Source organism: Pan paniscus, chromosome 1, assembly GCF_029289425.2.
Source record: "Pan paniscus chromosome 1, NHGRI_mPanPan1-v2.0_pri, whole genome shotgun sequence".
NCBI classification, from domain to species: Eukaryota; Metazoa; Chordata; class Mammalia; order Primates; family Hominidae; genus Pan; species Pan paniscus.
In genome coordinates this window covers 213441327-213466369 of record NC_073249.2, presented here as the reverse complement: position 1 = coordinate 213466369, position 25043 = coordinate 213441327, and positions in this window count along the sequence as shown.

Genomic DNA, 25043 nt, shown 5'->3' with positions numbered 1-25043 from the left:
GTTTCACCATGTTGGCCAGGCTGGTCTCCAATTCCTGACCTCAGGTGATCCACTCGCCTCGGCCTCCCAAAGTGCTGGAGATTATAGGCGTGAGCCACTGTGTCCGGCCCAAACTTTCTTTTTACTAGTTTAGGCAAATGACTATTTCAAGGCAGTTACATTGTGGGCATTTAATAAATATTTTGGACTGAATCAATGAGTGATTGAATGAATGAACACATACGAGAATCGAGAGGTAGTTTCGACTAAAGCTTGAAGAAGGGAATTTGAAAGCTTTTTGCAAAGAGGAAAAGGACTATTGATTTTAAGGGCTAACCTGGTCCAATGAATACATCCCTGATCCAGCATCTTGGATTTTCAGAGCCAGGATCTCTTCTGCACAAAGCATTTGAAGAGTATCTAGTGCCTATCCATGTATGTTTATTGCGGCACTATTCACAATAGCAAAGACTTGGAACCAACCCAAATGTCCAACAATGATAGACTGAATTAAAAAAATGTGGCACATATACACCGTGGAATACTATGCAGCCATAAAAAATGATGAGTTCATGTCCTTTGTAGGGACATGGATGAAGCTGGAAACAATCATTCTCAGCAAACTATCGCAAGGACAAAAAATCAAACACTGCATGTTCTCACTCATAGGTGGGAATTGAACAATGAGAACACATGGACACAGGAAGGGGAACATCCCTTCCCTAAAACTTAAAGTATAATAATAATAATAATAATAATAAAAGAGTATCTAGTACCTATCACCGTTCATTCTCATGACTGCCTTAAGTGAACATATACTTTCAAGACCTCACTTCCATCTCAGAGCAAGCTGCAGGGGTCATCCCGAGGGTCTGGGCTGGATACTCGCCCTGTATCTGCCAGAAGTCATAAATCAGAGCTCCGGTCACCCTCTGAACAGAGAGCAAAGAAGCCACCAACATCACATCTGTCACCCTGGCGCTCGGAGCTGTCATAACTGCCGGCCAGTGTGACTCAGGCATGACCATATTCTCAGGTGTAACAAATCCCCCAGGATGAGGCGTGGCTTTCAGCAAGAGCCAGAGAAGAGGCAGTGCAGAAGGAGCTACACACAGGGCTCAAAGCCAGAGCAACAGAAGTCCGTGGTCAAGAAACACCCTTTGCCCTTTGTCTGACTGATTACACGGTTTGGAGCTCTGTAAACTCTTCCGAAGATACCCTAACCCCCAAAAGGGGGTTGCACATCTCACTGTAACAATAATATTTAATATCTAAACAGTTATTTCTTTTTTCCTTTCCTTTTTTTTGTTTTGTTTTGAGATGGAGTTTCACTCTTGTTGCCCAGGCTGGAGTGCAATGGCATGATCTCAGCTCACTGAAACCTCTGCCTCCCGGGTTCAAGCGATTCTCCTGCCTCAGTCACCTGAGTAGCTGGGAGTACAGGCATGCGCCGCCACACCCAGCTAATTTTGTGTTTTTTTGTAGAGACAAGGTTTCTCCATGTTGGTCAGGCTGGTCTCAGACTCCTGACCTCAGGTGATCGCCCACCTCGGCCTCCCAAAGTGCTGGGATTACAAGTGTGAGCCACCACGCCCAGCCTCTAAACAGTTGTTTCTAAGGAAGAAAGGATTTGACGTTCTTGCCTTGGGCAAGTTTCTCAACCTCTCTCTGCCTGTTTCCTCAACTGTAAAATACGGAAAATAGAGTAATCCATCCACCTTGTAGGGTTGTTGTGAGCATTAAATGAACAAATGTGCACACAGCACTTAGAGCAGTGCATGCTCAGTGCACAGTAGGCGTTATCTGTTATTGTGTGTGTGTGTGTACAGAAAAATTGGAACACTATTATTATTATTATGAGACAAGATATCCCTTTGTCACCCAGGCTAGAGTGCAATAGCACAAACACAGTTTACTGCAACCTCGACCTCCCAGGCTCAAGCGATCCTCCTGCCTCAGCCTCCCAAGTAGCTAGGACTACAGATGTGTGCCACCCTGCCTAGCTAATATTATAATATGATTTCTGTTTTGAGGCTCAGGAAAGAGTCTTGTGGTTCCCTATCATTTTACAGCCATCTTGCTGAGTTAGGCAGAGTGGGAAGAACGCATGATCTTTTCTTCACAGTTGAGGAAACTGGCTATATTGGTGGCATCGGTATCTCCTGTTCCTCCCCTCCCCACCTCTCAAGGAGTTTATCTGGAGCCACAGTGTCTGCAAAATTCTCTTGGTGTTCTCCCTGCTGCCGACCTCTGGGAGGCAGTGATCTCACTAAGAAGAAAAAGAACCTCAATGTCCAGCAAAGAAATCTCCGAGTTGGCTACCAAAGAACCAAACAAAGAAATCCCAGTGCGAACACTTTTAGGGCCAGATGGTGGTGGCAGTTTTCCAATCTGAGATTATTGGAGTATAAACCCCTAGGCTCCTCCAGCAACTCAGATAGGGAGTTGGCTCAGACAGTTCCTCCTATTGGCAATGTTCCTAATGAGTAAATGTGAACTCCGTGACCTTGCCCTTACTCCACAGAATTAATGGGTGATGATTCTTTTCTGTGCATTGACTAAGTAAGCCTTAGCTCCCATCTTTCAGATGGCCAACTGAGGCCACACTGAGGCCTGGTGCGATGAAGGCCAGACAACTTTGCTTTTCAATCTGATCAGGGTTACCAAATTCAAATTCAAAATATCAGTTCCAAATTTGATTCACTTCATATCCAGTAAAGCCACAATGAGTATAAGTATGTCTTAAATATTGGAGGAGATATACTGAAAAGTTAGTAGTTCCTTTTTTTTTTTGAGACGGAGTCTCAGTTCACTGCAAGCTCCACCTCCCAAGGTTCACACCATTCTCCTGCCTCAGCCTCCCAAGTAGCTGGGACTACAGGTGTCCACCACCACACCCAGCTAATTTTTTGTATTTTTAGTAGAGATGGGGTTTCACCGTGTTAGCCAGGATGGTCTCGATCTCCTGACCTCGTGATCCACCCACCTTGGCCTCCCAAAGTGCTGGGATTACAGGTGTGAGCCACCACGCCTGGCTCTTTTTTGTTTTGTTTTGTTTTTGAGATGGAGTTTCGCTCTTGTTGCCCAAGCTACAGTGCAATGGCGCAATCTCAGCTTAATGCAACCTCCTCCCCCAAGGTTCAAGCGATTATCCTGCCTCAGCCTCCCAAGTAGCTGGGTTTACAGGTGCATGCCACCACGCCCGACTAATTTTTTGTATTTTTAGTAGAAATGGGGTTTCACCATGTTAGCCAGGCTGGTCTCGAACTCCTGACCTCAGATGTTCCACCTCCCACAGCCTCCCAAAGTGCTGGAAGTACAGGTGTGAGCCACCGAGCCCGGCCAAAAATTATAATTCTTTCTTTTTTTTTTTTTTGAGACAGAGTCTCGCTCTGTCACCCAGGCTGGAGTGCAGTGGCGCGATCTCAGCTCACTGCAACCTCCGTCTCCCAGGTTCACGCCATTCTCCTGCCTCAGCCTCCCGAGTAGCTGGGACTACAGGCACCGGCCACCACACCCGGATAATTTTTTGTATTTTTAGTAGAGACGGGGTTTCACCGTGTTAGCCAGGATGGTCTTGATCTCCTGACCTCATGATCCGCCCGCCTCGGTCTCCCAAAGGGCTGGGATTACAGGCCTGAGCCACCACGCCCGGCCAAAATTATAATTATTTAACTAAAATTTAAATTGAATGGGGAGTTGTGTCTTTTATCTGGAAACTCTACGTCTGCTGTACTTCCATGAAGCTGGTTGTTTTAGACAGTAGAACAAAAAGAAAGATACTGGAAGGTGCTAGGCCAGTGTGTGAGCTCTGAGTTTAATCTACCTGGGTTTAAATTCTAGATTGATAGCTAGGGATGGTGGCTCATGCCTGTAATCCCAGCACTTTGGGAGGCTGAGGCAGGTGGATCACTTGAGGTAGGAGTTCGAGACCACCCTAGCCAACATGGCAAAACCCCATCTCTACTAAAAATACAAAATTTGGCCAGGCGTGGTGGTGTGTGCCTGTAATCCCAACTACTTGGGAGGCTGAGGCAGGAGAATCACTTGAACCTGGGAGGTGGAGGTTGTAGTGAGTCAAGATCGTGCCACTGGACTCCAGCCTGGGGGACAGAGCAAGAGTCTGTCTCAAAAAAAAAAAAAAATCTAGATTTACCCTTTTCTAGCTTTGTAACACTGGATGAGTTATTTATCCTCTCTGCGTCTCTTGTGTAAAATGGAAATAATAATTGTACTTCCAGGGCTTTGTGGCAAATTAAATAATACCCATAATGCATATAGTAGGCACTTGACAGATGATATTATTATTATTATTTATAGTACTGGGTAAGCTAGGAATATTATGTAACTATGCCTGGGGTTCAGCTTCACTTCCAATCTTCCTTAGTTTTCGTTGTCATTTGCTAACAATCCCAGACCCCTCACACACAGGCACAGAGGGCAATGACCTCATTAGGACTATGTTCAATAATGTCCTAAATCAAGCTTGTCCAACCTGTGGCCCACGGGCCACATGGGGCTCAGGATGGCTTTGAATGTGGCCCAACACAAATTTGTAAACTTTCTTAAAATATTATGAGTTTTTTTGTGAGTTTTTTTTTTAGCTCATCAGCTATCATTAGTGTATTTAATTTTATTTTATTTATTTATTTATTTATTTATTTATTTATTTATTTGAGATGGAGTCTCACGCTGTTGCCCAGGCTGGAGTGCAGTGGCACAATCCCGGCGCACTGCAACCTCTGCCTCCTGGGTTCAAGCGATTTCCGGCTAATTTTTGTATTTTTAGTAGAGATGGGTTTCACCATGTTGGCCAGGCTGGTCTCTCAAACTCCTGACCTTAAGTGATTCACCTGCCTCGGCCTCCCAAAGTGCTAGGATTACAGGCGTGAGCCACTGTGCCCAGCCATTAGTGTATTTTATATGTGGCCCAAGATAATTCTTCCTCTATTGTGGCCCAAGGAAGCCAAAAGACTAGACACCCCTGTTATAAGGCTAAACCCCATACCCAGTCTTGGAGTAACAAAAGCAGCTCAGGGCTGGTAGATGGGAGACCTCAGAAGAGATTTCTAGATGCCTCTCAATACCCATTCTCCCCTTCTTCCCAGTTGAAAAACAACGATAACATTTCAGCTAGTCACATTACTCCCCAGCTAAATGACATTTCCCAGCCTCCCTTAAAGGAGTTATGGCCTGAAGGCCAAGTTCAAAACAGTAAGAAATAAACCCAAGTGTTGTGTGGAACTTTGGCGAAGTCCTCTTTTTTAAAAAATTTAATTAATTACTTTATTTATTAGTTATTATTATTTGTGGGGGGAGATGGAGTCTCACTCTGTCACCCAGGCTGGAGTGCAGGGGCGTGATCTCGGCCCACTGCAACCTCTGCCCCCTGGGTTCAAGTGATTCTCCTGCCTCAGCCTCCATAGTAGCTGGGATTACAGGTGCCTGCTACCACGCCCAGCTAATTTTTGTATCTTTAATAGAGACAGGGTTTCACTATGTTGGCCAGGCTGGTCTCCAACTCCTGCCCTCAGGTGATCCGCCCACCTCAGCCTCCCAAAGTGCTGGGATTACAGGTGTGAGCCACTGGAATTCCTCTTAAAAGGGAGTGGGGATGCCCTCCCCCTTTCCCTTCAGTTCTTTCTTCTTGCTGGCTAGGATGGTGAAGTGATGACCAGAGTACAAGCAGCCGTCTTGGACCATGAGGTTCCTGGAAGCCAGAGCCACAGTGAAAAAAAGCCTGGGCTCCTAGAATTGTGGAGTGGCCAACAAGTCCTCTACTGACCACCCAGTCTGAGAGAGAAATAAGCTTCTATCCCATTCAAGCCACTGTTATATTTTGTTGTTGTTGTTGTTTACTTGTCTGTTGTTATTTGTAGCCAGATTCAATCCTGAGTAATACACAGGGGTTTTCCTCCTGCTTCGCCATTAGCCAGCTTTATTTCTTTCTTTCTTTATTTTGAGACAGGGTCTCACTCTGTCGCTCAGACTGGAGTTCAGTGGCTCAACCTCAGCCCACTGCAACCTCTGCCTCCCAGGTTCAAGTAATTCTCCCACCTCAAGCTCCCGAGTAGCTGTGATTACAGGTGCACACCACCACACCCGGCTAATTTTTTTGTATTTTTAATAGAGACGAGGTTTCATCATGTTGGCCAGGCTGGTCTCGAACTCCTGGCCTCAAGTGATCCACCTGCTTCGGCCTCCCAAAGTGTTGGGATTATAGGCGTGAGCCACCGCGCCCGGCCACCATTAACCAGCTTTATAACTTTACTACAGTCATTTTGCCTCTTTGTGCTCAATGTGCACATCAGCAAAACAATGTGGGAATAAATTAGTAGAAATGAAGTAACTTTCTTGTTCTAAAATCCTAATTCCAATCAGTCTGAGACATAAGCCTTCCATAGCATGTATAGGGTCATTTTCTTAAGGTAGATGGAAAGTGGGATGTGGTTGTCACGGAGATGCCCCAGGGATGTTGCTCAGTGCCAGCTGTAGCAGAGAAGATGCGCAATGCCTGTTTGCTGAACAAACAGAAGGAACTTGTGCCAGCGTGTGGTCAGAAAGCCACTAGTGGGCTTTATAATCAATCGGAAGGATGACAGCCTTTGTACTGGCCAAAGAAAGCCATTGTTCTTGCCTCAGGAACCAGGGAAATGGAGCAGGGTTAACTGTTGAAAGTGAAGTTTTCTTATGCAAGAAAGCCAGAGATTGCTCAAACTAGACCACAGGCAGAGATGCCCAGAGGAGGGAGTTCCAGGACACCTTGAAAAATGGACCCTACAGGTTTAGCCCATCCAATGCCCCGACTCCCAGCAGCAGGTGAGGCTTCCCTGATAGGGGGAGGGATGTACCCCAGAAAGGGGTGGGGTTTCAGCTCAAGGGAAGGGCTTCCTTGCCTGGGTGGCTCTAGGTCCAGGAGCTGCCTCCATCAATGGGTGTCCTCTCTGTTTTGGAAGTTCTAGCTGTATTTTATTTTTTTATTTTATTTTTTGAGACGAAGTCTCGCTCTGTCGCTCAGGCTGGAGTGCAGTGGTGCAATCTTGGCTCACCACAACCTCCCCTCCTGCGTTCAAGCAATTCTCCTGCCTCAGCCTCCCGAGTAGCTGGGATTACAGGCGTGCCCCACTATGCCTGGCTAATTGCTGTATTTTTTTAAAAAAGAATGTTTATTCAAGACTTGGCAGGGCCAGGCGCTTACGCTTGTAATCCCAACACTTTGGGAGGCCGAGGCAGACAGATTGCTTGAGCCCAGGAGTTCAAGACCAGTCTGAGCAACATGGCGAAACCCCATCTCTACAAAATATAGAAAAAAAGAGTGGGGCGTGGCAGCGTGTGCCTATAGTCCCAGCTACTTGGGAGGCAGGGGTGGGAGGATCACATGAGCTTGGGAAGTCAGGGCTGCAGTGAGCTGTGATCAAGCCCCTGCACTCCAGCCTGAGTGACAGAGGTGAGTCCCTGTCTCAAAAAAAAAAAAAAAAAAAAAAAAAGACTGCTATCTTCCCTTTCCATATGGGAATTGCGTGGAACCATCAGAAACAAGACTTGGGGTTAAGTCAGCCAAGGAGATACAGAAGTGCTTCTTATTTCTGTTTCTTTTTCTTTTCTTTAAAAACAACGTATTTCCATTCTTTTCTAAGGCAGGGGCTGCTCCCCCGCTGCCTCCCCACTCTCAGCCCTAATCACCCACTGCACTATTTATAGTCCTCATGCAGGATCCCAGCAGAAAGGAGGGCAGGACTGCAGTCGCCCCTGGGATTGCGACTGATCCTCTGTGTCTGTAGCACCGGAGCTGAGTTCTCCTCCCAGCACCCCGACCGCTCAGGGCGATAGAGCTGCTGCTGCCTGTGAGGTCACGACCAGCACAGAGGGCCCCAGAACCTTGGGCTTTCCAACATTCTCTCTCTCCGCAAATTAAGATCTCAAGGAGATTTTTTTTTCAGACTCTGAGGCAGTAGCTGCACAGGGAGAAATCCCAGGCTTCTATTAATAGTCCCTAGACAGGAAGGTCCTGGAAGACGTTCATGGTGTTCTGAATCTCAGGAAGAAAGACAAAGTTAGCCAGGTAGTGGTTCCTCAGGAATCTGGTGTCTATTTACCCACTGAGGAAACGGAGGCCCAGAGAGATCAAGTGACCGGCTTAAGGTCAAAGAGCATTCCAGACCGCTCAGCAATAAAAAGGAATGAACTATTGATACACGCAGCAACACGGATGAATCGCAAAATAGTCACACTGGGTGAAAGGAGTCGGGCCAAAGGGGAGAACGCACTCTATGGTTCCATTTATAAAAATGTTAGAAAATGCAAATCTAAAATCCCCTATAGGGACAGAAAGCAGATCAACACTTGTCTGGGGATGGGATGGGGAAGAGGGAAGGATTCTAGTGGGGAAGGAGGAAAGCTTTTTGGATGGGAACTATGGTCATGATCTTGACTGTGGTGATGATTTCATAGGGATAGATAGATGACAGATAGATAGATAGATAGATATAAAATTATATTCTTTAAACATTTTTGCATGTCAAATATATCTCAATAAAGCTGTTAAGGGCTGGGCGAGGTGGCTCACGCCTATAATCCCAGCACTTTAGGAGGCGGAGGCAGAAGGATTGCTTGTGCTCAGGTGTTTGGGACCAGCCTAGGCAACATAGTGAGACCCTATCTCTACAAAACAAAATAAAATTAGCTGGGCGGCATGGTGGCATGCTCCTGTAGTCCCAGCTGCTTGGGAGGCTGGGGCAAGAGGATCACTTGAGCCCAGGAGTTCAAGGTTGCAGTGCGCTATGATCACACCACTGCTCTCCAGCCTGGGTGATAGAGCAAGACCTTGCCTCTAAAAAAAATAAAAGGTTGGGCTTAGTGGCTCACACCTTGTAATCCCAGCACTTTGGGAGGCCGAGGCAGGTGGGTCACCTGAGGTCAGGAGTTCAAGACCAGCCTGACCAACATGGAGAAACCCCATCTCTACTAAAAATACCAAATTAGCTGGGCGTGGTGGCATATGCCTGTAATCACAGCTACTTGGGACGCTGAGGCAGGAGAATCACTTGAACCCGGGAGGTGGAGGTTGTGGTGAGCCGAGATCACACCATTACACTCCAGCCTGGGCAATAAGAGCAAAACTCCATCTCAAAAAAAAAAAAAAACCCAACACGGCAAAAACAACAACAAAAATCTGCCCCAATCAATCTTCCATGATCCACTCCCTCCCCATCCTTTCAAACAGCATTCAGAGAACAGGTATCGTCTTTCATTCCAATCTCCTGATACTCACTGGCTTCTGACCAAGATGCCTTTCTCCTCCCACCCCCTCTAATGAAATTACTACACATTTTGCAGCTTAAAAACAACACCCATGTATTGTCTCCTGGTTTTAGAGAGTGGGGAGTCTCAGCAGAATTTAATCATGCCGTCTGCTCAGGGTCTCACCAGGCTGCAACTGATGGGTAAGCTGGGGCTGGGATCCCATCTGAGGCTTGCAGTGGCAGAATTCACTTCCTCGAAGCTGTACAGCTTAAAGCAGCTTGCTTTTTCAAGGCTAGCAGGAGACAGAGTCTCTCTTCAAGATCTTCCTTTACAGGGCTCACCCTATAGTTCAGACTCACCCAGGATAACTTCTCTTGGATTGACCCAAAGTCGACAGCTGCAAAATCCGTTCACCTTTGGCCACATCCTATAACCTTATCCTGAGAGTGAGATCCATCATATCATCCGTCCCACCCACACTCAAGGGGAGGGGATTAGGCAGGGTGTACATACCAGGGGGTGAATCTTGGGGGCGGTCTTAGAATTCTGCCTCCCTGCGGCAGAGCTTGCAGTGAGCCGAGATCGCGCCACTGCACTTAGCCTGGGCAACAAAGCGAGACTCCGTCTAAAAAAAAAAAAAATTCTGCCTCTCCGCTATTCTAGCTCTCTCTCTCTCCAGTAATACACAAGTAAACAAGTAAGTAAATAAAACCTTACCTACACCGCTTTAGAAAGAAGAGCAAAGCGGCTTGGAGTCCCAATCTGGTGGCACCGTCAACTCCCTGCTTGCCCTCCTTCATTTCTTTCTTGGTTCTGAGTTATAATAAGCTAAGTGTCTCCCTTACCTGTGAGTTAGATTTCTGGAGTTCCAGTTACCCGAAGTCAACCATAGTCTGAAAATATTAAGATATTTTGAGAGAGAAGAGACCACATTCATATGACTTTTATTACAATATATTGTTATAATTGTTCTATTTTATTAATTATCATTGTTAATCTCTTACTGTCCCTAACTTTCAAATTAAACTTTATCATAGATATGTATGTATAGGAAAAAACCTAGTATATTTAGGGTTTGGCACTATCTACAATTTTTTTTCTTTCTTTTTTTTTTTCTTTCTTTTTTTTTTTTTTTTTGAGACAGAATCTCACTCTGTTGCCCAGGCTAGAGTGCAATGGCATGATCTCAGCTCACTGCAACCTCCGCCTCCCAGGTACAAGCGATTCTCCTGCCTCAGCCTCCTGAGTAGCTGGGACTACAGGCATCCACCACCATGCCTGGCTAATTTTTTTGTATTTTTAGTAGAGATGGGATTTCATTATGTTGGCCAGGCTGGTCTCAAACTCCTGACCTCAGGTGATCCACCCGCCTCCGCCTTCCAAAGTGCTGGGATTACAGGCATGAGCCACGGTGCCTGACCGACTATCCACAATTTCAAGCATCCACTGTGAGTCTTGGAATGCATCCATCTCGGATAAGGGGGACCTACTGTATTGCATTAAAGAATACCCCCATCTTTTGAGGGATCTCAGGCCCCTCTGCTGGCTTGGAGTAGACCCGAGAGCTCCCACCTAGACAGCAGGAGGTGACAAGACCTGGGGAACACGTCAAAGCTGAAACCATGCTGGGGAACATAGTCACTTTTCTGGAGACCCATGACACAAATGGCCAATTTTGAGGAGCCACAAGCATGGCTGGAGTTTGCAAATAAGGAGTCTCGACTGCAGCCCAGGAAATATCATCAAGGAACTCAATTTGGGAGCAAAATGTGAAGAGTCAGCGGTAAGCAGGGGGCAGACCTTTTGGAGGGCAAGTGTACACCTTGCCAGCAGGGACTGTGAATTGGAGCCACCATTTGCTGCAACGCCTGCAGTTGGAGTTACATGCTAGTGCATGCCTGTGCCATCTGGTAAGAGTATAGAGAGCTGAGGGGAAGGAGCTGCATCCCTTCCGTAGGTCTCCTGGCTGAGACCAGGCTCCCCCTTACCCCGAGCCTTGCCCTCCTAAAAACAACCCATCTTCACCCCAGCTGGGTCAAAGCAGGTGTTTTAAGAGCTTTGCTTCCTTTCCCCAGAGTGCTGGCCTCCCTGTTGGGGCATGGTTCAGGACCAGACTCTCCACTAAAGATAGGCTGTGACAATGAGGACAGGAAATGCTGCAGCCAGAAGTTTCTTTACCTGGGCCTCATGATGGGGCCTGTTTCACCTGAAAGAACCTGGACCTACAGCCTCACATGTGGAAACCCAGGCAGCTCTCGGTTACCTGCCCTGGTGAAGTGTTTCTCAGTGGCGCTTCAAGAAGAGCAGGGGTTGCAATCTGAGCCCCTGAGGTTGAGGCGTTCTCTTCAACTTATGAGGTTTTCTCACCAGCCTCCAAGAGGAGCTGGAGAGGAGTCTGGTACCACTCTGTACACAAAGCCAGAAGCAGGGAGGGGTGAATGGGATGAAGGGACAAGAAGCCATGCGCCACTTCACACCCCCAGGGTGGCTGGACTCAAAAAGATGGACCATAGCCACTAGGGTTGAAGATGTGGAGAAACTGGAACCCTTGAACATTGCTGGTGACAATGGAAAATGGTGATGTCACTTTGGGAAATAGGCAGTTCCTCAAAGCATTAAACAGTTACCGTGTGACCCAGCAATTCCACTCCCACATATACACCCAAGATAACCGAAAACATATGTTCATAATAACAATATGTACATAAGTGGGCCAGATGGGGTGGCTCCCACCTGTAATCCCAGCACTTTAGGAGGCTAAGGCAGGTGGATCACTTGAGGTCAGGAGTTCAAGACCAGCCTGGACAAAATGGTGAAACCCCGACTCTACCAAACATACAAAAATTAGCAGGGCATGGTGGGACACACCTGTAATCCCAGCTATTTGGGAGGCTGAGGTGGGAGGATTGCTTGAGCCTGGGAGTTTGGAGCTGCGGTGAGCCGAGACTATGCCACTGCACTTCAGCCTGGGTGACAGAGTGAGACCCTGTCTCAAAAATAAAAATAAATGTATACAAATGTTCACAGCAGCATTATTCACAAACCGAAGAGCAGAAACAATCCAAACACCCATCAGCTAATGAATGGGCAATCAAAATGGGGTCTATCCACACAGTGGAATATTATTCAGCCATAAGAAGGTAGTGCTGGCCGGGTGCAGTGGTTCATGCCGGTAATCCCAGCACTTTGGGAGGTCGAGGTGGGCAGATGGTTTGAGCCCAGGAGTTGAAGACCAGCCTTGGCAACACGGTGAAACCCCTTTCCTATCAAAAATGCAAAAATTAGCCAGTGTTATAACCCAGTCTCAAAGTAAATAAAAATTTAAAAATAAATTTTTGTTAAAAGGAAGTACTGATCCATGCTGCAACATGGATGAAGCTTGAAAATGTGGTGCTCAGGGAAAGACGCCAGACACCCAAGGCCATGCACTGTATGATTCCATTCATAGATGTCCAGGATAGGCAAGTCCACAGACAGAGTGGTTGCCATAGATTAGTGGCTGTCAGAGGCTGGGGTAAGAGGGGAATGGAGGTGACCACTAATGGGTAGGAGTTTCTTTCTGAGGTGATGAAATGTTCTGGAATCAGACAGTGGTGATGGTTGCACAACCTTGTGAATACAAAGAACCATTGATTGTACACTTTAAAAGGACGAACTTTATGGTATGTGAATCATAACTAGATTTGGGTTTGTTTTAGTCTTCCTAGTGCTCCAAAGGAATGGTTTTTGTTTGGTTGGTTGGTTGGTCGAGACAGTGTCTTGCTCCATTGCCCAGGCTGGTGTGCAGTGGCACGATCACAGTTCATTGCAGCCTCAACCTCCTGGGCTCAAGCCATCCTCCCACCTTACCCTCCCAAATAGCTGGGACTACAGGCGCATGCCACCATATCCAGCTAATTTTGGTATTTTTTGTAAAGGTGGGGTTTTGCCATGTTACCCAGGCTAGTCTCAAACTCCTGAGCTCAAGCAATCCACCCAGCTCAGCCTCCCAAAGTGCTGGGATTACGCGTGTGACCCATCACACCCAGCCTAACTCTGTTTTTAAATGGGGGATCGGGGAAGGCGTCAGCAGCATCATCGTGGAGGCTGGGACAGCCCCAAAGCAGCCCCTTAGGGAGAAGGCAGGGCAGGCTGAGAGCCAGCTGGGTAGAGCTGATCGGGAAGAGGGAAGGAGGCTGGATGGGTTGGGAGCAGCTCCATTGAGGTCAAAGACTCTTGACACCTCGGTGAGAGGCGGTCACTGGGGATAAAAAGGGCTAGGACGGCCTTGCGCCGACAGGGTGGACCAAAGACCTCCTCCCCTTTCCGACTCCAGCCTGTCCAAGCCTCTTTTGGCTTCTCCCTTATTCTCTGCTTGGAACATTCTTGCCTGCCCTGCCTCTGTGCCTCATACTCACCCACGAAGCCGGGCTAACTCCTGCTCAGCTTTCCAGCTTCAGACATAATGCCCCTCCCACAGCACCAAAGAGAAACAAAGCCAAGTGCGAGTTAAAGCAGTGAAAACAGATGATATCCAAACAGTCGCCGAAAGGGCCGAGCTCCATCCTGATTTGTGCAGAAGGGACCGGGTGTTCTGAAGGCAGAGGGAGGGAGGGAAAGACAGGCTTACTAGAGCCTAGAAGCGAAAAATCACAAAAGGTTGGTTGGTGTGAATGTGACGAGACCAGTGTCTTGAGGCTTGCCATGACTAAAGTCAGGATTCTAATTCCTACAGAGTCTGGGAATTGGAGGTCCCATCCTTCCTGATACGTTTCAAGGAATGGCTGTAAGTCCTGGAGAAAGACACTTCTGAGTTGCAGGAGATACAAATGCATCTCAAATGGACAGAAGAAGAGTTTCCTATAAGCCCCTTTCAGTAAATGCTCTAAGAAAGGGAGGCCAGGGTCCTATGTCAGTTGCTGGACTGGCAGCCCTGGGCTTTCCTAGGCAGGCATCTCAAGTGGGTGCTGGCATCGTCATGCTAGAGTCCAGCCATCTCTGAGTGCAGGTGTTTGGACGGAATCGTTATGTGCCAAGAGTTCTGCAGTTCTTGCCAGGGACCCTTTTCCTGACCCCTGACCCTGAGATGGTCCCAGTGTTAGGCTCCCCAGGCAGCCCGTGTTTCCTATTGAAAACTCATTACATTTGTTGCAAACACTTGTTTGTTTGTCTTCTCTGAAAGAAAGCTGCTTGTGGTTAGAGACTGTGTGTCCTGTTTGCTGCTCTGTGACCACTCCCTTGCACGGGTTAATACTTAATAAATCACGAATGAATGAATGAATGAGTCTCAAGTCAGAAGCATCTAGGATAAGGAGGATTTAGTCAGGACAAACGGGGGAAATGGGGGAAAAGTGCAGACTCAAATAACATGGGTGCATATTACACCCTCCCTTGAAGCACTGGAGGGCTGGGAACAGGTACCATGGGCATCAGGTGATGGTTTGAGGGTCGATGGGAGCTGTGGGGTTTTTGTTTTGTTTTGTTTTTTTGAGACAGTCTCGCTCTGTTGCCCAGGCTGGAGTACAGTGGGGCAATCTTGGCTCACTGCAATCTCCATCTCCTGGGTTCAGGCAATTCTCCTGTCTCAACCTCCCGAGCGGCACGATCGCGGCTCACTGTAGCCTCCGCCTCCTGGGTTTAAGCGATTCTCCTGCCTCAGCCTCCCAAGTAGCTGGGATTACAGGTGCCTGCCACCATGCCCAGCTAATTTTTGTATTTTTAGTAGAGACAGGGTTTTACCATGTTGGCCAGGCTGGTCTCGAACTCCCAACCTCAAGTGATCCACCCGCCTCGGCCTCCCAAAGTGCTGGGATTACAGGTGTAAGCCACCGCACCTGGTAGTGGAAGCTATAGGTTTTTATGCCACGCTTGAACTTCTGCACCGTGGACTGGGTTGCTCCATGCTGGCCCTTCCTTGGATGTAAGAATCAGAGAGGGGACCCCAAAACAACAGAAGTGGTTAATTCCGCACTGCACAGCTGACATGGTGCATCCCCCTCCCTCCCTCTCCTGCTCTCACACTTGTTTCCCCCATCAGGCAATCAGTCACCAGAAGATTCAGGATTAGTGAAAGAATAAGCTCTTTGAGGGAACCCATCAGAATGACAGTCATGGCTCAGAATCTGAGACAGAACAGATCTTTGGGAAATTGAATAACCCACACCACATACCACCTCCTTCCTCCAGGGACAGGTGGTGGACAAGGACAGATGAAAGACATCCCCTTCCCGCTGTCCCTGGGTTTTAAGCCCTTTTGGCACAGAAAGCCTGTCCAAGTAATTAACAGAAGTAATTAGAGGTCAGATGGTCACAAATGGAAATCACTCAGTGCCCAGCCACCGATGCCAAGGCTGGCAGAGCCAAGGAGGCAGGAGGGCTCAGAGAGGAGAGGGCGGCCTGACCAGACATGGTGATCCAACTGAGGGGCTTATTCTCCCGGCCTCTCACAGGAAAGGCAGGGTGTGAAGTCTGGGGGTTTGCGTCTGTAATCAGCAGCCTGAGGTACAACAGGAATAGGCAACTGCTAAGAAAGGAAACATCACAAACGGCTCCTGCTGTTACTACAGCCTTGGGTTCAGAACTGTGCCCTCGGCAAGATGAAAAAGAGGAATTTGTCTTTAATGAACTCAGTGTGAGTCTTGTAAATCCTTCCTTGGTCATATTTCTTACACATTATGTGTGGCTTTCACATCTTTGGAAAGGATAGGACATTTATGACCCACCCATCTACCCATTCACCCATCCATCTACCCACCCACTCATCCACTCACCCACCCATCCACAGCTCAGCCACCTATCCATCCATCCATTCATCCACGCACCCATCATCCACTTCACAAATATTAATCAGGCTCCTGCCAAGCTCAAGGCAGGTCTAGGCTCTGGGCATACAGGGTAAGCAAGACAGGCACGGACTTTCCTCTTGAGGTTTATAATCTAGCAGAGGAAAACAGTATACAAGCAAGCAATCAAAACCCACGAAGCCCACGCAGTCATGAATGCTGTAAAGACAAATGGGTGACAATGCATTAGAGGGTGTATGGTCAGGGTTCTCCAGAGAAACAGAACCAATTGGATAGATAGGTAAATAGATGATGATGATGATAGATAGATAGATAGATAGATAGATAGATAGATAGATAGATAGATAATAGATAGATGATAGACAATAGACAGATGATAGATAATAGTTAGATGATAGATAATAGATGATGGATGGATGGATACATAGATAATAGATGATGGCTTGACAGATAATAGATGATAGAATGATTATAGATAAATAATAGATGACTGACAGATGGGTGGATAGATAGAGAGAAAGAGAGAGAGAGATTTTTAGGAGAACTGGCTCATGGGACTAAAGAGGCTGAGGAGTCCCACAGTAGGCTGTTTTCAGGCTGGAGAGCCAGGCAAGCTGATACTGTGGCTCAGTCCAAGTTCAAAGGCCTGAGAACCTGAGGGTCGCTGGTGCAAGTCCTGGAGTCCAAAGACCAGAGACCTGGAGTTCTGATATCCAAGAGTAGGATAAGAAGGCATCCTAGCGGCCGGGCGCGGTGGCTCATGCCTGTAATCCCAGCACTTTGGGAGGCCGAGACGGGCGGATCACGAGGTCAGGAGATCGAGACCATCCTGGCTAACACGGTGAAACCCCGTCTCTACTAAAAAATACAAAAAATTAGCCGGGCGTGGTGGCGGGCGCCTGTAGTCCCAGCTACTTGGGAGGCTGAGGCAGGAGAATGGCGTGAACCCAGGAGGTAGAGGTTGCAGTGAGCCGAGATCTCGCCACTGCACTCCAGCCTGGGCGACAGAGTGAGACTCTGTCTCAAAAAAAAAAGAAAGCATCTTAGCTCCAGAAGCCAGAGGGAGGAGTGAATTTGCCTTTTCTCTGCCTTTTTGTTCTGTCCCAGCCCTCAATCGATCGGATGGTGCCTGCCCACATTGGGTGAGGGCTGATCTTCCTTACTCAGGCCACTCACTCAAATCCCAGTCTCTCTGGAAACACCCACAGGCACACCCAGAAGTAATGCTTGACCAGCTACCAGGGTATCCCTTAATCCAGCCAAGCTGACACCTAAAATTAACCATTATAGACAGTGGCAACAAATGAGGGTTTCTTTGGCTGGGATGGGCAGGGAAGGCCTCTCTGAGCTGAGACAGTGATCTGGAGGCCTAGAAGGAGCAAAGATCTCGGGGGAAAGCATCCCAGGCAAGGGGACAGCCAGGTGCAAGGACCCTCTGGCTGGAGCAAGCTAGGCCTCGGTCAGAAACCGAAGGAGGACCAAGGGGCTGAAGGACATGAGTTATGGGGACAGGGACAGGGCAGGCTGGCAAAGTCTGGGACCTCTCACAACAGCACTACAGAACCTAAGGGCCAGTTGGGTGGGCAGCGGGCCCAGCTCAGCTGCCCCCTAAATACTCAGGTAGAATGTGAATACTCTGATATTCAGTTTGAATATTTTGTTACTCTGCTATTCTAATACTTGGGTAACACTACTTCCAAATATTCTATTATAACCACTTCAATAGTTGTGGGTTTCTGAAAAGATCAACTGCAATAAATTCTAGTTTGGGCCCTAGCTTGGGCTCTGCCATGCCTCCTCAACCCACCTTGGACTTAACTTCCTTAAGGCAGGCCACACGGTATGGCCCTCTGCAGGTTAGGAGCTGCGTCCGTGTTCCTCAGTTCATGCTACAATCGAGGGTTCCTGTCTGCCAAGCCTGCATCAAGGCTTGGTATTTACTGATGAGTGACACCCATTAGTCATGACCTCATGGAGCTTACAGTCTAGGGCATCTCTGGGACAGAGGATTCCATGGGGAGGAGGGGAGATGACCCACGGGGCCCCAGCCCCTGAATTTCTCGCCGTTTCACGCAGCAGCTCCTAAGGGTGTGTGGAGTCCACGGCTTTCTGGTCACCAGCAGCAAGAACCCCGCAGCTTCCCTGGTGATCAGGAAGGAGCAGAGGTGCAGGCTCACAGCCATGTACTGTCCCACCTGAGCCTGATCTGGAGTTAGGAAGCTGGCCAGCTGCTGTGGCTTCAGGACCTTCCCTGCCCCAGGGAACCTAATTTCTTACATTAATTAACCTGAGTGGAGGAGGCCGATGAAAGGGAGGTTTTGATGTCCAGATAAGAGACTGGAGAGATGGGGAAACTGGGGCGATAGGAGGAAATCTGGCCCTGAGGTTGGCCTAGGGAGTAGGTCTGACCTCGCAGAGGGGACACTGTCCCTGTTTCCAGAAGAAACACTGTGGTCCTGTGGGGTGAGTACGAGCCAAAAGGAAGCTCATTCTATGAGGGCACCTCCAGGGATTGGCAGTTTGGGATTAAACACCTGGGCAGGGGCCAGGTGCAGTGGCTCACGCCTGTAATCCCAGCACTTTGGGAGGCCAAGGCAGGTGGATCACCTGAGGTCAAGAGTTTGAGAGCAGCCTGGCCAACATGGTGAAACGCTGTCTACTAAAAATATAAAACTAGCCAGGCGTAATGGTGCATGCCTGTATGCCTGTAATCCCAGCTACTGGGGAGGCTGAGGCAGGAGAATCGCTTGAACCTGGGAGGCAGAGGTTGCAGTGAGCCAAGATCATGCCTTTGCACTGCAGCCTGGGTGACAGAGCGAGACTCTGTCTCAAAAATAAATAAATAAACACCTGGACAGGGTGGACAGTTTGAGAAAGGGGACCCCAAGAGGGCTGGTGGAGGCCATACTGCCCCAGGGTAAGGGTGGGCCCTCAGCAGATACCCTGGACACTCCGTGGTCACGAGTTAGGCTTGGCTTCAAGCCCAAGAAAGCCTCCCCATCCCCAGAAGTCCTTAGTGCCCACGGGCTGGAGCACAGAGCATGGGAAGGCGCACTTTCACTGGGGTGAAATCTTGCATTCAGGTGGTGGGATGACCAGGACAGCATAATTTGGATATTCATGTGGCCTCATTTGTACGCCCAGGTGAGTGGACTCTGGGGACGTGTGGGTCACATGTGACAAGCCACCTCTGACATTTATGCAGATTCTCAAGCACTGAAGTGCAGCTGGGTCATTAAGTCAACAGCAGGGGGGCCTGGGGACTAATTATGAAACAGTAAAAATGAGAACTAAGGTCTTCAGGCTGCCAGCTGTCCATTCTGTTATCTGATGCTGGGATTTGGGCTCTGATGCTAGGGTCCTCTTGCCACCGCATCCTCTTCCATGCACCTGTGAATTCTCAAGGAGGCACCACCAGGATTCTGAAGGAGGAGAGAAGGGAACCCACGTTTGCGGGGAAGTCCCTCTCGTTACCTCATTGTGCTCTCACTGACTGCCGAGAAGTCAGTGTGACTGTTTCCCAGAGGAGGACCTGTGGCCCTAAGAGAATCCATAGCATGTCCAAGGCCACTCGGCTATAAGGACAGAGGGGACGCTCCCCTGAAGGGCTCTGTTGGAGACCAGTTAACAGGCGATTGCTTCCTGCTGTAATTATTCACAGTCAGAGACTCAGATAGGGATGAGAGCTCTGTGCTGAGTGTGAAACTCTGAGAGAATGATTCTCGGAAAACCAACTCCCAGCTTGGGTTCCAGTGGAACGACAGAGAGCAATGACTACTGGTCCTGAATGTGGGTATAAAGTTTTACCCTAAAAGTACCTTGTATTTTTTTCCAAGGCCAAAATATAACAACTCATTTGCACCCTGGAAAGGTATGTATATTTAAAAAAAAGATTGCATTTGCAAACAGTAGAGAACACTGCTCTTTTTTATTTAAAAAAAATCTTTACCATGGAAAAACAATAAAGTTTGCATGTGTGTTTATTGGTCTGGGGACTTAAAGAACAAAGATACCTTGTGGATTGCAGACAAATGAAACCCACAGAGGTTTGCTTTGGGTAGGTTTCACCATACAGGTGTTTCAATAGACCACTTTGCAAATAATAAATTACTTAACACTCAAGGCCGCTAGAGGCCACTAAAAAGGAGTTTATGGCCAAGGCACAGGGCTGGTGGCTGGCTCAGTGAGCGGTGGCAGGATATTAATGAGACTCAGAGCCTGGACGTGCTCTGGATCCAGTTAAATGTAATAGAGTTGGAAAACCACCTGCCTCCAGTCACTGACGGCACCTAGGATTCATGCCTGTAACTTTGACCATCTGAGCCTGTAGGGACATTGGGGAGGAGGGGGAGGGTGAGAGGAGGCAGTGGCAACAGCAGCATGGATGTTCCATGCAAACCCTTCTCTGTCACCAGGGAAAGCAGTCTGAGCACATGAACTTCTTCGCCTCTCTTCCAGGATGAAGCCTAGTTTGAACCAGCACTGCCAGGTTGAAGTGTTACTGCATCCTGGGGCCAGAGCCAGGGCATGTGGCCACCCCCTTGGTCCCTGCTGTGGTACCCAGAGTCACTTGGAACATGTGTGAAGCCAGGATGAGGGTGCACATACCCTCCAGATGCTGATATCTAAATATTTACAAGTCACAAATACAGAGAAACTGTTTTTTGTTGTTGTTGTTGTTGTTGTTTTGAGAAGGAGTCTCGCTCTGTCGCCCAGGCTGGAGTGCAGTGGCGTGATCTCGGCTCAAAGTACTGCCTCCCGGGTTCACGCCATTCTCCTGCCTCAGCCTGCTGAGTAGCTGGGACTACAGGCACCCGCCACCACGCCCGGCTAATTTTTTGTGTTTTTAGTAGAGACGGGGTTTCACCATGTTAGCCAGGATGGTCTCGATCTCCTGACCTCATGATCCACCCGCCTTGGCCTCCCAAAGTGCTGGGATTACAGGCGTGAGCCACCACGCCCAGCCAATTAACTGTTAAAAAAAAATGTTCTCGCCAGGCGCGGTGGCTCATGCCTGTAATCCCAGCACTTTGGGAGGCCAAGGCGGGCAGATCACGAGGTCAGGAGATCGAGACCATCCTTGCTAACACAGTGAAACCTGTCTCTACTAAAAATACAAAAAAATTAGCTGGGCGTGGTGGTGGGCGCCTGTAGTTCCAGCTACTCGGGAGGCTGAGGCAGGAGAATGGCGTGAACCTGGGAGGCGGAGCTTGCAGTGAGCTGAGATCGCGCCACTGCACTCCTGCCTGGGTGACAGAGCGAGACTCTATCTCAAAAAAAAAAAAAAAAAAAAAAAAAAGTTATATCCAGTTACCTTGACAAAAGTACCTTCTTTTTTTTGTTTTTTTTGAGACAGAGTTTCACTCTTGTTGCCCAGGCTGGAGTGCAGTGGTGTGATCTCGGCTCACCGCAACCTCTTCCTCCCAGGTTCAAGTGATTCTCTTGCCTCAGCCTCCCATGTAGCTGGGATTATAGGCATGCACCACCACGCCTAGCAAATTTTGTATTTTTAGTAGAGATGGGGTTTCTCCATGTTGGTCAGGCTGGTCTCAACTCCTGATCTCAGGTGATCTGCCCACCTCAGCCTCCCAAAGTGCTGGGATTACAGGTGTGAGCCACTGCACCCGGCCAACCAAAGTACCTTCTTAATGACTTCGAAGACTAGGTTTAAATGGTAAATTATTAAATTCTTGGAAATCTGCCACAGAATATGGCACTGTGGGGACAGCTGAGCTGATTGAAACCTGCTCCCTTTCTCTTTCCATTCCCAGCTCCATCCTGCACCTTAGGGGTCTATGCACACCTGTGTGGACATCCCACCCTCACATCCAACCTCTATTCACATTCCCCGCCACCATCCTGTGTGGCCACTCAGCCTGCTCTAAAGCAAGGATGCTGGGAAGATGCCCACATCCAAGCTTGGAATCGTTTTTGCCAGAAATTGGGGGCCCTAAGTACCCAAAAAATGTTCTAGAAGGGGACATGTTCTGGGTGGCCATGGACTCCTTGCTCCCTGGGGAAGAGCACAGCTGGAGGAGGACTGGAGCAAGGCCCCCTAAAGCACTGGTCCCAAGATAATGCCCCTCTTGCCCAGGTCCAAGGGCTGTACTAGTGGTACCCGCTGTCATCACAGCATTCATTACTGATGAATTTGATTGTGATGCTGGAATCCTCTAGTCATAAGGTCTTGAGAGCAAGACAGTAAGACATTTTGGTGGCTTTGACTCTTCACTGGGGGGAATCTGAGATGTTGGATTTGAGGCTTGGAATAAACTCATCTTGGGTGCATATGGCAACTGCAGGCTGCTTTTCCAGAAGCTCAGCATGCAGCCTCAAGAAATGTGTCCCTCCACGCTGTTCTTGCCAGGCCTGCACCTGCTGACCTAAGAAGGGAATGCAGGTGGCTAAGAGAGGCAGTGAATGCAGGGGTCAGAGCACCTGTGGCCAACTCCCGCTCCATCACTGACGGGCTGTGTCCCCCTGGCAAGTTACTCCCAGACCCAAACCAGCTCTCTCAATGGCAAAATGGAAGTGATGGAATTGTAAAGACTAGGTAATAATGGTACCTGCCTCATACAGTTTGAGGAGTGGCTTACAGGAGGAAATCCGCATAAGGGCTTGGTCTAGCATCTCATACAGAGAATGTCTCTAATACACATGAACTATGAGCAGAACCAAGAGCACAGGCTTTAGAGTCCAATAGCCACAAGTCTTTTTGGGGTCAGTTGCTTCCTGTAATCTACCTACTTTCTCTGAGCCTCAGCTTCCTCATCTATAAAACTGGCACGATAGTGGCTCTTACCTGGAGCTGTAAGGATGCCTACATAGACCTCAGGTTTGTGGGGTAGCTAGTGTGGCAAACCATTTGTTTGTTCTTTCAACCAATACCTATGCTGGCTGTGCCACTGCTATGTGCTGGGTATGGTTTTTTTTTTTTTTTTTTTTTTTTTTTTTTGAGACAGTCTCACTCTGTCACCTGGGCTGGAGTGCAGTGGCACGATCTCGGCTCACTGCAACCTCCACCTCCTGGGTTCAAGCAATTCTCGTGCCTCAGCCTCCTGAGCAGCTGGGATTACAGGCATGCGCCACCACACCCAGCTAATTTTTGTATTTTTAGTAGAGACGGAGTTTCACCATGTTGGCCAGGATGGTCTCAATCTCCTGACCTCATGATCTGCCTGCCTCAGCCTCCCAAAGTGCTGGGATTACAGGCATGAACCACTGCACCCGGCTGTGCTGGGCATGGTTCTAAACGCTGGGCACATGAGCTGCCCAAGTCTCTGCCCTTGGGGAGCTCAAGTTCTAGTCCAGGAAGGTAAACAATAAACATGCAAACAAACACATAGATCAGATCATGGTATGAGCTGTGCAGAAAATAATATAGGGTGGTGTGATAAGGCTGACACTGAGGAAGTAATGTTTGAGCGGAGACCCAGATGACACCTTTGGAGATGTGGGAGACCCTAAACTGGTATGTAGCATTGTCACTATTAATAATGGCAATAACTTGAGACCCAATCAATGGCAAGTCAGAGAGCTCTAAATCATTGCCTGTTGTTTGTGCAACGTCACGTCTCAAAAGGCATTTCCCTAGTTGAGCTGTGGCTCCTGGTCAGTTTATTTTCTTGGGCCTGACTGCAGATCCTCCCCACCCCCAGGTCCCCCATGTTCTCAATGTTTTATAAAAATTTTATATCCAGGCAGTAAGGGACCATTTTAACTGAACATCTTTTAAAGCTCCCGTTCTTCCCAAGAATCACGTTCACTCCAAAACTCTTTGGTACAGCCAGCAGAAATGACTGCCCCTCCCCTGCTCACTAATTCATTCTGTGAATGAACCCTGGCCCCTGCGCCATGCAGGGCTTGTGGGGTTTTTTTTGTTTTTGTTTTTTTTGAGACAGAGTCTTGCTCTGTCGCCCAGGCTGGAGTGGTGCAGTGGCAGGATCTTGGCTCACTGCAAGCTCCACCTCCCAGGTTCATGCCATGCTCCTGCCTCAGCCCCCCGAGTAGCTGGGATTACAGGCGCCCGCCACCATGCCCGGCTAATTTTTTTGTATTTTTAGTAGAGACGGGGTTTCACAGTGTTAGCCAGGATGGTCTCGATCTCTTGACCTCATGATCCACCTGCCTTGGCATCCCAAAGCGCTGGGATTACAAGCGTGAGCCACCGTGCCCAGCCTGGCTCATGCCTTCTAAGGAAACAACTGAACCTGCTGACCAGCATGAATCACCTGAGGCAGACAGAAGGAATAAAGCAGACTCATTAAATGGGAATTCACCCACTAGAACCTATTAGAACAAGGGTCTAGTGCTATTTCCTCAGCTTAGGGTACCATGTCCCCAGGACTCTTGGAGGTACACATTATGACTTTGGTGGAGGCCAAAACCCAGTTGGGTTCATGCCTTTGAGTCTCAGGTAGTGGTGCTCCTGAGGTGGAGAGCAGGCCATGGCAGCAATTCCAACCCCACGTAGTTCTCAGCTGAATCTGGGGCCAGGCTGGGGAGGTGCTGACTTTAGATTGTGTTGTTTTGCACAGGGGGAGCAGTATGTGCACTGAGGGTCAGAGACCATAGATGGGGCTCTCACAGGAGCTGAGGTTGCCATGGAGTCCTGGAAGATGCCACTCACTTCTCCACTGGCCCAGGGTCTCTGTAAGAAGGTAGCCCTCCCGAGCCAGGGGTCTCCTCCACTGGAGACTGCAATGCTGGGGAGCAGAGGGGTGACCCAGAGTCTCCTCTAGGCTGAAGGGGAGAAAAGAGTGGGAGAGTAGGAAAGAAGGGAGGAGGTCAGGAGGCGGGAGAAGGGGGAAGCAGGATTCAGCCCAAAAGCCACCCAATCAAAGGCCTTCTGCGATGTGATGGTTAATTTTGTGTCAACCTGACTGGGCCATGGGGTGCCCAGATATTTGGTTGAACTATTTCCAGGTGTGTCTGTGTGTTTTTGGATGGGATTAACATTGGAACAGGTGGACTGAGTAAAGCAGATGGCCCTTCCCAGTGTATCGGGCCTCATCTAATCCAGTAAGGGCCTGAATACAA